Here is a 19,710-nt window from a genome sequence, read left to right as displayed (position 1 = left end):
ACTGATAACTACTCTCTGGGAATGGTTTTCCCATCAGTTATGCACCCATCTGATAGTAGCTCCATCTAGGTTGTATTTCCCTAGTTCATTTCTGAGACAGTATCAGAAGCCTTACTAAAGTCAAGATATACCACAACTACTGCTTCCCACTTATCCACATTTGGCCTAGTTTCCACTTTTTTTTAAATATACAAGTTTAACACATTTCCCCCCCACTTGTTCGACTTGCTCCAGAATGACTCATACCAATATTTTTTAAAATATCATGGGGGGGGGGGGGGGTTATTATTTCCATAGCATCCACACATGCTCTTAAACTTCTAAGACTCTTGACAACTCACCCATCAAATTGGAAAAAGGAAAAATTGCAGGATGGTCTCTAATTATTCCAAATTCCCACAACCAAAAAACCTCAGATACAGCCAGGGCTTTGTACTATTGTGTATTTGACATCCAAAATGGGTTAATTCAGGAAAGGCAGCTTCCAGAAGCAGGAAAAAATCCCCAGTATCATACCCTCAAAAACTGATCAGTGCAGCTAGGTGATTCGAATAACAGTCATGTTCAGCAAGATGAAGATAGACGATTAATATTGGGTAATATTCGGATGCCTGCCTTTAGCCAACAGGGCCGATGCCAATCTCCCTGGCCAAAGGGAGCGTTAAGCACCTCATTGCCAGTAAGAAGAGATCCAGGTCTGTAGCTAGCCAAGCTAAGGCGGGGAAGCTGCAAAGCATTGGCAGAGGAGGACAATAAAAAGAAAATCAAGAGTCCCCCCCAAAAAGCCATTTTGAAATACTGGTAAAATTAGCTGCATTCTAGAAGTAGGACATTTCTAGTGAAAAAGATTATGCAAATAAATAAACAAACACCTGCCTGACATTTACAAAGAACTTGTTCCAGATAATTTGTTACAAATTATGTTGTGTTAAAATGCCAACAAAAACTGAACACCAAAACCAACAAACCCACAGGGACCCTAAATGCCCTGACATTTTACCAATATATGTAAACATATTAACATACTTATCAGCATAAAAACCCAAAGTCATCTCCTTCCTATATCTACAAACAACAAGGCTTCTGTCACTGCTTCTTATACACAAACTAGTTGTTCCAGTCCCACAGGACTGACCCCTAGGATTTAGCATGTTAGGGTCCCCTGGCAGGAATGAATAACTGTCACCTGACAAAGCATCAGCATTATAAAAATATGCAGTGTTGTTGTAGCAGTTTTGGTCCCCGGATAGTAGAGAGAGACGCTAGGTGCTGCAATAGCTATGTGCCGTTGGACCAGCTTCTGTTGGTGAGAGACACAAGCTTTCAAGCTTACACAGAATTCTTCAGGTCAAGGAAATGTGTTCCAGACCTGAAGAAGAGCTCTGTGTAAGCTTGATTCTCTCACCAATAGAAGTTGGTCCAATAAAAAGGTATTACCTCACCCATCTGGTCAGTCTTTTATAAAAATATAACATGCAAAACCATATCTAATCATACAATGATCTAGTATCAGTATTGCAAAAACCCCAAATTCTTGTTTCCCAAACCAAACATATTCCTAGGATAGCAATTGATAGGCTATGTTTACTCCACTGAAGGACCTGAAACAGAAAGCTAATACACACTCTCTCTCTCTCTCTTCTCCAATATATATTGCTATCAAGTAAGCTGCTGCTACCTGCAACATTTGGGAGAATAAAAACTTTGCTGTAACTAGTTTGGAAAACTAAAAACAGGGCTAAAACCAAATCTTGCATCCAAATCTCCTCAGAACATTGGGAAATTCAGCTCCAGATCCAATCTCTACTTTCTCTGTTCATTGCTTCTCTGATGATGAGGTTGCTTCTTCTCACATCTAAGCTATTGCCCCCATAGCCTTAGATTGTAAATTCTTTGAGAGGCTTTTAAGTATTCTGTTAAGTGCACTACTTGATGATTGTATTCAGAAATCATGATATTCAGACACCATCTGAATATTAGTCCATCAGCTCATCACTAATGATCCAGTCAATGAACACATTTTGGTCATTATGGTTTTATGGCTAAAACACAGGACTAGGCGTTCAGAGATGTGAGTTCTGCTCTCAGCTCTGTTACAAACATCCTATGTGGTCTTAGGCACGTTACGTAATCTCTCTATGGTTCAGGTTTTTTTATCTGTAAAATGGGCATAATGATATTCAGCTACCTCACCAAGTATTGTGAAACTATTTAATTAAGTTTATAAAGCATTTTGAGATCCTCAGCAGCACTTTGGAATACGGTGTTAGTGGATCACGATCAGCTGCTGGACGGTCTCATAATGCCTCTGTCTGAGACTTTTTAGTGGTTGAATAACCACAACACAAATGGCTTTGCTATTTGGTATTTGTCCTAGAGAATATGCCTTATTTATTATTATGGTTTTTGGCTATTCCTGCCATGCAAAACTTCCTTCAATGGAGAAGCAAGTAAAATAACATTATGCTAAACTATCTGCTTAATCTTGTATTTCGCTGTCACACTCTGAGTATCTTTCTCAGACCTGAGGAAGAGCTCTGTGTAAGCTTGTCTCTCTCACCAACAGATAGTGGTCCAATAAAAGATATTACTTCACTCACCTTGTTTGTTAACATTTGTTATTTCATCCTTATCAATCATCAGGGTAAAGGACAGGCACGTAGATTTTGTGCATCAGCTGATAACTTTTTGTGGTATTTTTGCAAAGCTGGGTTATTCACGTTTTTCCATATTTGAGCTGCTCTGAGATGTTAATTTCTGCAAATTTCTGCAATGCTCATTTTTTGAGGTCTTGCATTGTTTAGTACAAGTCATACTAATTGGAATTTGTGCTTTTTCTACTGCAGGCAGTATTGTCATTGGGTAGATGTGTAATTAATTACTCAGAAGACCTGTGAGCCAGTCAATTATGTCATCTTGCTGTATCATCAAGAAAGGTTGGCTCAGAAAACTAATTTTGCACCACTCTACCAAAGTTTCCACATTAAAATAAATTAAAACTCTTAACTAATTATAAATCACATACCAAAGAAATGTAATGGTCCTGAAGGATTAAGTTCATTGGTGCATCATCTAATAGACTTATTGAATGGGTTTATCCTTCCAAAACACTGAATAATCCCAGAAAAACTGCAATAGGAAAACAAATCAAATCATCAAGGACCACAGAACACCAGCTGATCAGTTTAATGTGTTTAAATGAAATCCAAACCCCAATATTTAAGACTACAGTTTCAAACAGGTTTGTATCTAAATGCTTTTACAAATGCCCAACTTTGATACAGAAATGCCTCAAGTTACATTCACAAGACAGATTGCAAATATACTTTCTTTTGTGTAGGAGTGAAGCCTTAAATTGTGTCAACCTTTAGGAAATTTGTGAGCATAAATTGGGCATGTGCATTTAGGCTCTCATATATTTGAAAATAAGGCATTTAATCTCTTATTCCACTGGTACAATGGAAGAATATTCTTCAGCCAAATTCCAAAAGAATACTTCACTGTAACAATAACCTGTTTTTTCTTCTTCACTTGGGCTGTAGTCATACCTTCCCTTCCTCCCATTTTTGCAAAAACGTTCCAACAAATGAGCTTACTGGTAGGAATGTTCATCAAACCAGTATCATGAAACCTGATTCTAAGAGTTCTGCTAGTCATGTCAGGAAACATAAATGCATCATAAAATCTATGTATCCAATCAAAGCAACTCAAATTTCAAATACTGAATACTCACAAGAATCGCATGGTTAGAAGGGACTGCAAGGGTCATCTAATCTAAGCCCCAGTCTAAGAAACTGCTCAGAAAGGATTAACACTACTGATCAGGTAGTAATAGTTGAAGTGAGTAAGTGAATAATTTTGAATAATGAATTAACCTGAGAAAGTGTAATCTGTTTGCAGGCAATTCCCAAACAGAAAAAGAGATTAAATGCTTCAAATAAAATATTTGTGATTAGTTATTTGCCCTACTCTAGTTAATACCCTTATTCTTGCAGCTGTGCCCTGAGAATCTTTAATGAACACCAGTGGCAATAGCTGGGGGCTTACATCTCATCTGGAAGAAAAATACACATATACAGAAAAGGAAATCAAATTGGTGGGGAAGACAAACTGATGAGTTGGAAGAAGATAGGAGAATAGCCTACTGTATTCATTTATGCAACATTAACTGAGATATTTTATGTTGCACCTTGACAAACAGTTAAATTATGTAGTCATTTAATATCATAGTTGCCAAATTGAGCCAAATCTTCAGGTGGCTTCAATGGAGTTACACCAATTTATACTAGGAAATCATCAGACATGATTATGGTGCAGGGGCTCTCAATCTTCACTACATTTTACTCTCCTCTTCTTCATAATAATTTTGACTGTCTTTCTCCCATTGATGATCAAACATCTTGTGCAAATGCATTTGGAAAATTAACATTAGGAAAGTATTTAATGTATATTCAGTGTCTTTCAAAGCTATTCATCAGCTAGAAATGAGGCAGAAAACCAGCACCAAGTCTTCCACACTAACAGCAAGTGTTCTCAGACCACTGGTGGTCCATGAACCAGTTTGGTAACCATAGGTATATTGAAATGGTATATGGCTATGGGGGTTCATGGTTGTATGTAGTGAACAAGATGAAAAATGGTGTAGTCTCTTAGCTAAAGTGGGTTGAGGAGACAAGCTTTTGTCTCTATCTGGAGGATAAGCAAGGAGATGCTGTGAGCCATCCCCAGGAGCTGTGCAAACGAATCAGATTTAGACTCCTTGTTTTATTGTATAAGTGAAATAGAAGTAGATATCAATTTTTCCTTTACTGTTATGATAATGGTATAGTACTGTTTAGTGTGGCATAAGTGAACTCCATCTTGTTAGTTTCTTGAAGTAAACTCTTTCCTGAAACTTATACTATTGAACCTAAAAATATCTTGATGAATTCTCTTTGTGTGTGTGAGTGAGGAATGTATGTGAAGGGCAGAAAAAGATACCAACTTAAACTGCTCTGACAACAGAAAGGGAGTGAAGACTCTGGCTGCCATCCTGACCCTGAAGGCTGAAGAATGCATATCAACAACTCTAAAATGCAGATAAATGACCCTAAAGTACAGAAGGATCCACCCTGGGAATGAACAAAGTACAGAAATAAGAAAATACTCATGCTTGCAATTAGCTGGTGATTAACAACCATACTGAACCTGGAGGCAGAATAACACAGCAAGGTCCATAGACTTACATGAGAGCCAGTAACTATACAAGATGGGGTAAGAACATGGAAACTTTGGGCTTTGTTCTGCAATCATCATCTTGGAACATCAGATTCACGACCGACAGAGGCTCAGCTCCCTCCTAGTGCCCAGCCTAGTTGGCCACTAGGCTGACTTGAGCAACGTATAAAAGGACTGGTAATTATATGACGCCAGCTTGCAGAACTTCTTGGATATCAATGTGTATGTGAATGTGACTGCTTTTTCACATTCTTACATTTACAATAAACACAGCGTATTGCCTTGTCCCCCTGAATAAGATCCTGCTAGTCTTTTCTTCTATAACAATGCTAGTGTAGCAAGAGTATGTCATGTTTGTGATATCAGTGCATGCACTTTAACAAGAAGGTGATGAAGAAGAGAAGGAGAGTTTCTGCCAGAATTTGCAGGCACTAGTGGACAGAGGAGCACCGAAGGAGCTGCTGTTAGTGTTGGGTGTTCTGAATGTACTCACAGACAAAAACAGAAAGAGGTATAAAATGTGTTTAGGAAAAGGCAGCCTAGGCACTATGAATGAAGAAGGGAAAGCACTACTAGACACGTGTAGTTGCAACCTATGGATGATAGCCAATTCACGGTTCCAAAAGAGGGTGACTTATGTGGTTACTTACATCAGTGGTGGAAACAAAAGCCAAATTTATATGATATTGGTGAGGAAATCTCAGTGGACTCAAGCCATGGACTGCAAAGTGATACTTAGCAAGATGGTAGCAGGTGCAACACAAACTTCTTCTGGCAAAGATTGCAGTAGAGTGTTGGATAAGTAGGGAAATAAGCTCAAAAGAAACAAGATTGAAGTACAGGAAGTTAAGGGAAAGTGTGGCAGATAAGTTTGTCCAGAAATAGCTTTGGCATCATGTGAAGAGGAGTCGAAGCACCTCAAAAGAACATGGATTGAGGTTTGTGGTCAATGCAGAAGGGGAAAATGAAGGAAAAGAGAGGAGGAATGGTGGACTGACAAGTGCAAGTAGCAATCTGAAACAGGAAAATGTCATGTAAAGAAAAATAAATGAATCCAAATGGAAATGAACGCAAATGCAAAGAAGCAAAGTGAGCTGCCAAACAGGCAGTGAAGAAGGCCAAAAAGAGTGCCCTAGATAATGTGTATGCCAAGCTTGTAAATGACCCAAAGCTGTCTGGAAAAAAGTTTTATAGCAAAAATGAGACACTTAAAGGAAGGAGTATGGTATTACAACACTATTTGTACATGACGATCATGGGAGACTGCCACTAACACCCGAACAAGTGAAAGAGAGGTGAAAACAATTCTTTGAGAGTCTCCTAGATGAGCCAAAGACCTTCAGAGAGGACTTGCCAACATGTGATCCTAATGTGATGCTTAAGCCTAATGTATCAAAGAAAGTGATGAGAAATGCAGTCCTGGACATTAAGAACGGTAAGGCAGAGAGACCTGATGAAGTGATGGCCGACATGGTAAAAGTCTTGAATGAAAGAGACATAAAATGGATAAGCAGATTTGTTAAAGCCATGTGATAAGACAAGAGAATTCCCAAGGACAAGTCCAAGTCTATCCCGGTCCCAATACATGAGAAGGGAAGCATCCATGAATGTGGAACTATTGAGGGATAAAGTTATTGTCATATGTGATGAAGAGACTAGACTATCCTGGATACTAGGGTTAGGAGAATGGAACACATCCACAAACAAGAGCAGTTTGGCTTTAGGAAATGATGGGGAACCACAGATGCCATGTTTGTAATTCAGCAAGGAATAAAGATGTAGCTAGAGTACAGGATAGTATCTGGATAGTATCTGGACTTTTATAGACCTAAAAAAGGCATACAATAAAGTGAACAGGATACTCACACCACTGCTGAGGAAATATGTAGCGTCCGAGGATTTAATAACTATGGTAAGTGCCCTATATAGATCACTTAAAACAATGAACCAAACATATTTTGGAACAAGTCCCTTTGAAATGGAGATCCCAAGGAGAAGGTCAGAAGCTGCTATCTACAGATAGCATAGCAATAAGGACATCCTCAGAAAAAGACCTAGAAGAAATAGTAAACCAGAGGTTTGTTAAGCTAAGCATGGGATGACAATGAGTGTGACTAAAACTGAAGTCATGTGGGTCAGCAGAGGTGCCACAGGGAAACTATGTGTAGCGATTAATGGAATATGACTAAATCAGACTAACTAGTTCAAGTACCTTCATGGCTGGGTCATGGAAGATGGCAAGCTTGCATATGAAATACAGTCCAGATTGGAGATTGCTGAAAGAGTGTGGAATAACATCTCGGGGCATTGTATGACAAGGGCATGCCACTGAAACTAAAAACACAACTGAATAAAACAATGTTAGCCCCCACAATGCTGTGTGGTGCAGAAGCATGGGAGGTAAAGAAGTGGCAGGTTAAATGCCTCCAGATGTTTAAGATGAGATGACTTCATGCCATAAGCGGAGTTACATGAAAAGACAGATCTTGAGCGGATCACTGCAGACTATGTGGCTCTGGGAAAAGAGATAAAGGAGTTTGAAGCGCAAGTGGTGTTCTCATCCATCCTCCCTGTTCAGAGAAAAGGCCCAGGTAGGGACCGTCGCATTGTGGAAGTAAATGCATGGTTACGCAGGTGGTGTCGAAGAGAGGGCTTTGGATTCTTCGATCATGGAATGCTGTTCCAGGAAGAAGGATTACTAGGAAGAGACGGGATTCATCTAACGAAGACAGGGAAGAGTATCTTCGCAGACAGGCTGACTAACCTAGTGAGGAGGGCTTTAAACTAGTTTTGACGGGGGACGGGGACCTAAGCCCAAAGGTAAGTGGGGAAGAGGGACACCACAAGGAAGCAGAAGGAAGAGGGTGCAGCAGGGGAGGCCTCCCGATTCATACAGCGAAAGTAGGCCAATCGGCTACTTATCTCAAGTGCCTGTACACAAATGCAAGAAGCCTGGGAAACAAGCAGGAAGAACTGGAAGTCCTGGCACAGTCAAGAAACTACAACATGATTGGAATAACTGAGACTTGGTGGAATAACTCTCACGATTGGAGCACTGTCATGGATGGGTATACACTGTTCAGGAAGGACAGGCAGGGGCGAAAGGGGGGAGGAGTTGCACTGTATGTAAGAGAGCACTATGATTGCTCTGAGCTCCAGTATGAAACTGGAGATAAGTCAGTTGAGTGTCTCTGGGTTAAGCTTAGAAGCAAGAACAATAAGCATGATGTCGTGGTGGGTGTCTGTTACAGACCACCAGACCAGGAGGATGAGGTAGATGAGGCTTTCTTTACTCAACTAAGGAAAGTTTCCAGTTCACAGGGCCTGATTCTCATGGGAGACTTCAATCACCCTGACATCTGCTGGAAGAGCAATACAGCAGAGCACAAACAATCCAGGAAGTTTTTGGAGAGTGTTGCTGACAATTTCCTGGTGCAAGTGCTGGAGCAACCAACTAGGGGCCGTGCTTCTCTTGACCTGCTGCTCACAAACAGGGAAGATTTGGTAGGGGAAGTAGAAGTGGCTGGCAACCTAGGCAGCAGTGACCATGAGATGGTCGAGTTCAGGATCCTGACGAAAGGAAGAAAGGAGAACAGCAGGATACGGACCATGGACGTCAGAAAAGCAGACTTTGACTCCCTCAGGGAACTGATGGGCAGGATTCCCTGGGAGGCTAATATGAGGGGGAAAGGAACCCAAGAGAGCTGGCTGTATTTTAAAGAGACCTTATTGAGGGCACAAGAGCAAACCATCCCAATGTGCAGAAAGAATAGCAAATATGGTAGGCGTCCAGCTTGGCTTAACAAAGATGTCCTTGGCGAACTTAAACGCAAAAAAGAAGCTTACAAGAAGTGGAAGCTTGGTCAGATGACTAGGGAGGATTATATAAACACTGCTCGAACGTGCAGGAATGAAATCAGGAAGGCCAAAGCACAATTGGAGTTGCAGCTAGCAAGGGAAGTGAAGGGGAACAAGAAGGGTTTCTAGAGGCATGTTGCCAACAAGAGGAAGATTTGGGAAAGTGTGGGCCCCTTAGAGAATGAGGGAGGCGACCTAGTGACGGAGGATGTGGAGAAAGCTGAGGTACTCAATGCCTTTTTTGCCTCTGTCTTCACAGACAAGATCAGCTCCCAGACTGCTGTACTGGGTGGCACAGAATGGGAAGGAGGCGAACATCTTCACAGTGCTGAAGGAATGGGTTCAAGACTATTTAGAAGGATTGGACATACACAAGTCCATGGGGCCAGATGCAATGCACCCGAGGATGCTGAGGGAGTTGGCTGAGGTGATTTCAGAGCCATTGGCTATTATCTTTGAAAGCTCGTGGCAACAGGGGGAGGTCCCTGAGGACTGGAAAAAAGCAAATATAGTGCTCATCTTCAAAAAAGGGAGGAAAGAGGATCCAGGGAACTACAGACCGGTCAGCCTCACCTCAATCCCTGGAAAAATCATGGAGCAGGTCCTTAAGGAATCCATTTTAAGGCACTTGGAAGAGAGGAAGGTGATCAGGAACAGTCAACACAGATTCACCAAGGGAAAGTCATGCCTGACCAACCTGATTGCTTTCTATGATGAGGTGACTGGCTCTGTGGATGTAGAGAAGGCGGTGGATGTGATATACCTTGACTTTAGCAAAGCTTTTGATACTGTCTCTCACAGTATTCTTATCAGCAAGTTAAAGAAGTAAGGGTTGGATGAATGGACTATAAAATGGATAGAGAACTGGCTAGAGCATAGGGCTCAACGACTAGTGATCAATGGCTCCATGTCTAGCTGGCAACCGGTCACAAGCGGAGTTCCCCAGGGGTCAGTCCTGGGTCCGGTTTTGTTCAACATCTTTATTAATGATCTGGAGGATGTGGTAGATTGCACCCTCAGCAAGTTTGCGGATGACACTAAGCTGGGGGGGAGTGGTAGATACCCTGCAAGGTAGGGATAGGATACAGAGTGACCTAAACAAACTGGAGGATTGGGCCAAAAGAAATCTAATGAGGTTCAACAAAGAAAAGTGCAGAGTCCTCCACTTAGGAAGGAAGAATCCCATGCACAGCTATAGACTGGGGACCGACGAGCTGGGCAGCAGCTCTGCAGAAAAGGACCTGGGGGTAACAGTGGATAAAAAGCTGGATATGAGTCAGCAGTGTGCCCTGGTTGTCAAGAAGGCTAATAGCATATTGGGCTGCATTAGGAGGGGCATTGCCAGCAGGTCATGGGAAGTGATTATTCCCCTCTATTCGGCGTTGGTGAGGCCGCATTTAGAATATTGTGTCCAGTTTTGGGCCCCCCACTACAAAAAGGATGTGGACAAGTTGGAGAGAGTGCAGCGGAGGGCAACAAAAATTATTAGGGGGCTGGAGCACAGGACTTATGAGGAGAGGCTGAGGGAACTGGGCTTGTTTAGTCTGCAAAAGAGAAGAGTGAGGGGGGATTTGATAGCAGCCTTTAACTACCTGAAAGTCAGATTCAATTATGGTTAAGTACTGAGGGCTATTTTAATGACAGTTTGCAAAACAAAATTAGGAACATTCCACAAGATCAGTAAATCTCACATGGCTCAAATCCTATCGGAATGGCTGTTCTCATGGTGAATATCTGAACTGGAACAAGAAAATAAGACGCTTTTTTTCTTTTTCTTTTTTTTTTTTTTTTTTTTTTTGTTATCCCAGAAGAAACAAAAAAGAAAGCAGTGAATTCTAGATCTGGGAATCTGAATCCTATTTCCTCAAAAATCCAAAGGAGTTTTGGCTCTAAAGTTTTGATTTAAGCCTCTCCCCTTTTTCCCCAATCTAACATTCCTGTACATACTTGAAATATTTTGGCAACATGTAACACACCCATTAAATTAAATAATTTAATCTAAGATCTTCCCACTGTGGACTAACTTGTTTTAGAACAAGGGTTACCTTCTCTACTGTGAAAGGGTGATAATTAGAAGTTCTTTAAACTTCTTTAAGAAAAGAAAAAATTTAAAAAAACAAAAACAAATTAAAGATGTCTCAAGATATGGAGTCAAATTTCCCACATAAAAAGCAAAACTAAAAAACTCCCATATACTATACTATACTATATAGCGTAGCTAATTAACATAACTAACAACTTTCTGCCTCTGCAGCCTCATGTATTACAGATTACATTAATTTGATTGTGAGACTTGTGTAGCGAATGAATACCAACATACCAGGATATAATATAGTGATGCACTTTGATTTCTACCAGTGCTATAATTCTCATTTTGTTTTAAATTGATGGACTGCTGGGTAGCTGCTTATCTCCTTTTATAAGGCTAGTGTGTCTTGATAACTCATGGTGTCATTTCCCTTTCCTTTCATCAACATGCTGAAGCCGTTTTTAAAAAAACTCCTTGGCAGTAGAAAAGCCACCTGTAAAATTCATCGAAATCACTTCCAGCAAATGATTTCGGTCTGAGGCTCCATTGCACTTATTAGTTGACAAGTACTCCCAATTTCAGCATTTGTTTCTCTCATTTAATATGCCTTGTCAGTTAAACCCTGTGTACAGTTTCTGACTCATTTTCATGTTGGGTAATTTTGGAATATAGAAGCTGCTGAGTGATTCTCATGCTGAGTGAGAGAGTCCATGTTTATGTATCAATTAGAAGCATTGACTAAAATGAATACATGAAAATGACATATATTCTAGAATACTGTTGCTCTGGAGAATACTCAAAACAATACTTCAAAATCTTCTATCATCCACATGGATTAGATGCAGGCCTACTTTCTGAAAAGTTGCCATCTTTTCAAGATGCCTCAGATCAGATGCTTGAGCAGCGTTTTATTTTATTTTATTTTATTTTATTTTATTTTATTTTGTTATGTTTTGTTTTATGGCCGTTTATAAAGTGCTGAGCAGATGTTATGAGAAAGCTAATAACTCTTAATTGAAGAAATTAAGTAGAGTCAAAATCATTTTGGTAAATAGGGCTGAATTTTGACACTTACACAAATGGCTCTTGACTGATGAATTGCTTGCCCATGGCCTTTGAAGGACAGTGCAGACTGTGAATCACCACTGACTTTATGTTTTGGAAATGTGAACAAATGACTTACTAAATGGTGTGAGCTCTTAATGACATGTTGTTTTAGATGTACGTTGGATGAGCTAATGTACTCTCCTGATTATGTTCTGAAACTTAACCGAAATGTCTTTCTACAACCAAGGAATGTTATATTACATTATTTAGTGATATGTCTCATTATTCACTGGAAATTGCTCTTACTTAAAATAAAAAGTACATTTTGGACAGACTAATTTAATAATGGAAATACCAGTGCAGTAAATATTTGAAACCTATAGGTTAAAATATAATGTCCACTTCCCATGAAACATGCATTTAATAAAGACTTCCCATGAAACATGCATTATATTAAAGACTCCATAAAATCTGCAACACAGGTTCTCTGAAATGATGGCTGTTGCTAGCTCAATTAAAAGAAAACTTCTATTGTAAACCTAGCAAATTCCAAGCTTATGGGAAAACATTAATTCAGAATTAATCTCTGCAAAGATAAAAACACTTCCAGAATGCATATGAGGCTGAGAGAAACATATGCAAACTGCAACTGAATGTTGAGTAACAAACAAAACTTCCCAGATATCTTCTGAGCTTGGTTAATCTGGGGCATAATTTTGTCATAATTAATAGATGCTGACTCCAACATAATAGATCTCCTAAAAACAGACGGTACAGCAGTTATCCAGACCAGAAACCATTTTGCTGCTTATAAGGCAGCAAATTTCTTCATCTTAGCACATATGTTAACTAAAATCATGGGAGCAGATTAGGGATGTAAAAGCCTAACCATTTAAATGGTAATCAGCTGGGCTCCCCCCCAAGCCAGAGCAGCTGGGCAGTTCTGGCTCATGGGAGGCATGGAGGGCAGCGCAGTTCCCACCCTCAGTGCAGAGCGGGGGAGGGGAGAGCCGCAACTGGGCTCAGCTCCCCTCCCCGCCAGAGAGAGCTGCCCGGCTACTGCTCTACGGCAGAGATGCTGCAGCTAGGCAGCTCTTGCTTGATAGTTAGCCCAGCATGGCTCCCCCTCCCATGTTTAACCGTTTAAACTTTCGATTTTTAGAATGTTTAAACGGATTTTTTAAAACGAATGTTTACATCCCTAGAGCAGATAAAGTCACCAAGGGATTGAGTGTAGAAAAAGGAAGGGTGGAGAAGGGACTGAGGGAGCCTTAAGGAATGTCAACAGAGAGGGAGGGGGAAGAGATCAGAGGCAGCACAGGCATTGCTGAAGCAGTAGTTAGTAAAGCAGGAGGAGAACCACGGAAGTACAAAGTAATGGAAACCCAACAAAGAAAAGAACCTAAGGGAAAGGACAGGGTCACAAAGTCAAAGGCAACGAAGAGCTCAAATAAAAAGTATATGGAGAACAGGCACTTTGTTGCGGCTAGAGGGATGTCAGTGGTGATCTGAGTGGGAGCAACTTCAGTAGAAGGGAGAGTTTGGAAATCAGACTGAAACTCCTCAAGGACAGGATCTAATAAGAACAAGATGAAGTGTTTAAAATAACCAGCTTGCTCAGGGAGCTTGTACATAAGCCAGAGGTAGGGGAATGGAGAGGAAATGAAAAGTTACCTAACTGAGGATGGCAGCATTGGGTCCATTTTCTGTACCATTTGAACCACATTTTTCCATCTGGTGATGGTCATTAACAGAAACAATTCATCCTGTCCTGTCTTAAGATCCAGTCAGTCAAAACTCCCAGGTCTTCAAAAATTGGCCCTTAGTGCTTAGCCATATTTAGCAATGTGCACTGCCCCCTTGAGTCTGTCACAGGTTCAATTTTAATTTTACGTCCAAGGTCTAATGCCTGATGTGAGTTTTCTTTAGAGGACTTTTATAATAGATATAATCGGAATCACTCTCTTATCCAATCAATGTGAACGTTTCTCCATTTTGTATGATAGTAATGTAATTTGTAAAAACCAGATCATCCTTTAATTACTTGCCATCTTCCAGACAGAAAATGAAAAACAAAAGTTGGAGTTGGCGAATAGAAAGAAGGACCCGGACGAATGTTCTAGAGCTTTAATAGCATCAAAAAGGTGCCAAAACCAAAACAAATGTTTACTTTTCTTACATGAAAAGATTTATATTTTAGAAACTTGGTCAAAATAGCAACATATCTGTGGAATGGTCACAAAATAATAATAAATTATGAATGTTATTAATCCAGGAGCCTTCCCTTTCCATTGTCTGTCTGGTACAAAATAATCTCTTGACTTCCATGCAATTTAAGTGAAGTGAACTTTCAATACATCACCTCAGAATAAGACATCTTTGAAGAATCCTTATCTTTCCTGTGCATAGTACTTCTGTGTTCACCTCCCCTGAACTGAACACAATAGTTTTGTCTCCCTCACTAAGTTGAGTCTATTGAGGCACCTCAGTATACAACATGAAGCCCATTAATATGATAAACTTGTATACAGTGAAAATCCATTAACAATGAAATCGAATGAATGAAAGTCCACAATTATTTCAATGCTTTGCAAATAGGCAAATTACAATTCTGTTTGTAGAGTCACAGAAGGTAGAGATGGAAGCGTAAATTGTGCAAGGGATATAATTGCCCAAAAGTCTCATGCCTTTAATTACTCAGGCCTGCTTTTTGCAGGATGTGTTGAGGTGAAAAGCACTATAGGCTCAATTTTCCATTGCACCTGAGCTTTGCTAACAGGTGGACCCATTCGCAGTTCCCGGATTCTATTCTGCACTGCTCCAGAATAACTTAAAACTGCAGGAGAGGCAGCTTTATGTTACCTTCAACTGACAGACAACAATAGAAGAGTCTCACTCTCCTACCTCCTCTCTTCTGTCTCCTTCCCCATCCCTAAATGCAGCCTCCCCTTTACTTCAAGCATTATAGTTCCACCAGGAAAGGTGTTTGCAGTGGAGCTGACACATAGCCTCTTCTGCCAGCTTTATACCTGTTGGAGATTACCCCCGACACAGGGAGAGTTATCTAAGAGGTTTCTCTGTCCCGTTTAAGTACACAGTGCAAAATGAACTTAGCAGACCAGGGCATCTGCCTTACACATGCAAAACATTTTTATTACTACAGTATTATAAAATATATTGTCAAGCTTTTGCTTCATAGGGATTTTTATCATTGGTTATTTGTTAAATCTTAACCTAAAACCAGACTCCTTAATAACACTTGTTTTTAGCACTTTTTAGCCAAGGAGATTTCTACATTTTAATTAATTTAGCCTCACATTCCCCATGTGATGTGATGGAAGACATAGTGGAAAATTTGATACAATTAAATAAGAATAGAATAAATATTCTGATTCTTTTTTTCCCCCACCTGGGTAGATCAGGTGGCTAGAAAGATATTTTCCCTCAACATCAGGTTCTGATGGCTATAAGATTTGACAAACCAAAGAAGTCCACAAAGGCTGGAGCCATGAGATCTCCATTTGAATGATGGAAACAGAAAGAGATGAAGAAAAGCTGGAAAAAAGGCAGCCTTCAAATAGTATAAAGTGAGCATGTCTTGGGTTTGTGCCTGGAAGACCATGTGGACTTTTTACAAGAGAAAAACCTAGAAAAAATAAATTGCCTTCCGACCTTGCTTAAACCAAGGAAAAAGGAAGGCCCTGGTTGCAATTGAAAGGGGACTTAATTATTGGCAAACCTAATTAAAAAAAAAAAAGAGATGTGTCTTACTCTTTTAGCTGAAAGTGGTCTGGCTGGGACTCAAATATTTTTGTAATGGAACTGAATTCCAAAGGTGAAGGCCCAACACTAAGCATGATTTGCCTCAGATTCCCTGGAGTTCACCTTCTGGATATTAACTTGAAATGTGTCCTACAAGCATATTTGTTGTGGTAGAACAATGAGGAGAAAGCAGTCTCCTTTTATCGTTTGAGTGACCTTCCTGGGAGCAACTTCAATAAAGGCGAGAGATCAGTAATCAGACTGACACAACTCATGGAAAGGATCTAATAAGAACATGCTGAAGTGTTTGGAATAATCAGCTTACTCAGGGAGCTTTTAGGTAAACATCAAGCAGAAGATAGGGTAATGGAAAGAAGTGCTGGGTAATCCCAAGGACTACTGAGTGAAGAAAACTAATGGTGTTACCCTTTCAATGATACCAGCAGAGGCGTTAGGGGATCTAAAAGTGTACTGGTGGTGAAAAATAGAGTTGAGAGGATCTAGGGTTGGATAATTTCTGCATAGCAACTAAGGGTACATCTACGCTGACAGCGGCAAAGTCACTGCCGTCAGATCAACCTATCTAGATCAATTGAGCGGTCAGTGAAGACCCACTCAATCGATCCAGAAGTCATCAGAAGTCGACGTAGTAAAACCACCCCCTCAAGTGGTGTAGCACTGCGTCGATGGGAAAGCAGTTCCCATCGGTGCAGTGCAGTGAAGACGCTGCGCAGAAGAAAAGCACAGTAGTTGACGGGAGTTACGCAAGCTACTTTGGGTAGCTTGCGTAACTCCCATTGACTGCCGCCAAATTGCCAGGTAACTGTAGACTGGACCTAAGTACACCAAAGAGAAAGCAGTTTGGATTAGCTGTCTAATGGAATACTGCAATCTGCTGCAGTTCCTGCTTTTCACTAATTTACAAAAGACAGAGTCGGGTAATTTATATTTGCAGTTCACTGCTAAGATGTCATTAATGAGAATTTTAGACATGCTGTAATGTACTATAAAGTTTTTTAGTGTTAAGCCAGAGTAAACAGATGCAGGAAAACCTGCTGACATTATGTGGATTTATTGTTTAAGAACTTAAACTTCTGCAGGTAGTATGGAAATTCGTTCAAGCGTGTTTGGCCTGGGTTTCTTTCTGCTTTAATGAAAACAGGTTGTTGCAACACCAGCACATTTCCATGCCTCTGGTAATACAACAGCACCCAAGAAGGGATTAGAGAGAGTTGGCAAATGTATAGCAATAACAGAACAAGACAATTTTAAAAGATTTTGTTCTGCTCTATTAAAAGCTCCCTTTTCCATACAGATTAATTTCAGGCAAAATATTTTATACATAGTAAGGTCTGATGCTACATAAAGCTCCAAAACTCAGATTGGTATCTTCTCTTTTTTGTCACAGCCATTTCATGCACTCCATTGCACTTTCCAAAGTTGGTCAGATGTGAATCTTTATAGCTAAAACTATACAATGGGATTCATTCATTAAAATAAAACTCCATTGCTTTTATAGCAAAGTTTGTATAGATAGATGTGTATGAAAAAGAATATACCATTATATTAAAAATAAAAAGGTGAATTGAGCAATTTTCCTTGAAATTTCAACTTTTCTTCAGTTGTAGATGGCTCCTACTAAGTTCTGGAAATAGATGTATTCTGAGACAGTAAATCATTTCCCATGCAGTTACCATTCTAAATAGACCTCACCCTGGATTTGATCAATCCAAAGTCCAAATTAAACCCGCTACCTTCTTGAACCAACATCACTCCTGAGTTCCTTTCCCACTATATTTTCCCAAAGCAGTCCTGTCTCCCTACTCTAGCCCTGGCTTCTTTTCTCCCTGTGGGCGGTTTGCAATCTACCAAAGGATCTTTTATTCTTATCACCTTTAAGGTTTGTCTATATAGGGAAATTGTGGAATAAGCAATAGCTATTCCAGTCAATTCAGTTAATTTCCATCCAAAGTGAGGATCTATTTGGGGAGGGTAAGCTATGGGGTTGTTAATAAGAACACAAAGGAAAGGAGATAAATGATTTGCTCTCTGTCTCAGATTATCTGCTTCCCTGCATTAAGTACACTTGAACTTGTTTTTTAGTGTTAACTCCAAAAACGAGAGCCAATACTATGGATACAAGCAAGAAAAATAATGAACTTTTAAATGAACACTGAAGTTTGATTTAAAATAGCAACTAGAGCGTATAGAACTTAGTTGTTCTGAGGAGAATTCCTCATGGAGACAGGGTTTACAGTTTTGGCTTTGAGGTGAAAATAGACATTAAAAAAATCAAGCTTTCTGAGTTTTATTTCTTAGATTTAGTTACACCTAGCTAGCTATGGACTCGTGATGATGACTACAAACAGCTAAGTTTGCAACTCACCTTCTACTTTAAGCCCAATTTTACCACAATTTCCCAATAAATGCAAGAAACATTTCTACATCAAAATTAGCATATATGATCTCTAGATAAAGAATTTAATGTATGGAAAAAGGGTGAGTCAGAAATTGCTGGGAAAGATAGTTTCCAGATAGTAAGCCAAAATGTTTTTGAGAAGTTTGAAATAGGAAATGTGGGTCAATTATGGAAGATTTTTTTGTACAGTATAATTGAAATGTGCTTTGGGTCTAAAAACTGCACCTTGGTTTTATTCTTTAGTCCTAGACAAGCTTACTATACTGAATAGAACTGTTTGCTTATTTTTTATTAATTTGGGAGTAAAATTTAGGAATTATTTGCTTTTGTTTTATGAATTTTTGAATGGTTGGGCATTTCATGGTAGTTCATAAACTTAATAAAAGAGCTTTCTGAGAGCCAAACATTCACCTTTTTAAAAAAAGCATACAAGGAAATATTAAGCCACTCTGACTCACAATCTTTCAATAATAGAACCTTTTATTAATAGCTATGCAACAAAAGCTGCAATTTCCAGAGAGCATTAAGCTCTCCAGACACCAGTGGTACAGAGACAGGGGCAGGCAGATTGAACTTCTGGAATGGAAAACAATCCATATGCTCTGCCATTAGGGAACATTATTAAAGATAATATTCCAGTGGTTTCTCACTCAGTGGTAGTCTTAAGGAAATGGTACATTAATTGGGATCAGAGAATACCTGAACCTATTCAAACGAAATTTGTTTGTAGCTGGTGTCTTGCCCTTTAATATGGAAACAAGTCCTAAAACAAACAAGAGAAATTACTAAAATGTGAGCTCATAAAACTGCAAGTCAATCAAGTGGAGATCACCAGTTGCTGATAGATCCCCATCGGCTCATTATGGAGGGGGGAAAATCCTTCCTTTGGAAAAAAAATCAGACATCAGAGAAAAAACAAAGTGGGAGACCATCTATTGAATAGTCAGAAAAAGGCAGATTTCCAGTAGCCAGACCTTTGTATCTCCACTCTGTGGGTCTTCTCCTACAAATGATCTACAATGCAATAATGGGGGGTATTTTGTTTGTTTGTTTTTAAATCACAGAAAAAGTTGGTTTCTTCTAACATTGGACAAGAAACTTTATTCAAAAATAAGATGGGGGGAAGAGTATTATCCCTGAAACAATTCTGTCTCACTGTTTCTTTGTACAGTTCATGCTTTCCTATTTGGCTTTCTGCTAAAGGAACAGTACACATAGCCTCACATCCTTTATGTGTACAATCACATTGACATGAAAGGGAGATTTAGGCATGAAGACTATGCAAGATTACACCCTTTATTTGTACATTAAATCCTGCCAATCCTAAATTTCATACAACCCTACGAAATTCAATATGTTACTCATATGATTAGTACAA

Source organism: Emydura macquarii, unplaced genomic scaffold, assembly GCF_026122565.2.
Source record: "Emydura macquarii macquarii isolate MOO-44397 ecotype Brisbane River unplaced genomic scaffold, CSIRO-AGI_Emac_v2 contig_2897, whole genome shotgun sequence".
NCBI lineage: Eukaryota > Metazoa > Chordata > Testudines > Chelidae > Emydura > Emydura macquarii.
The sequence above is the reverse complement of the archived record's forward strand: the minus strand, read 5'-3'. Positions refer to the sequence as shown.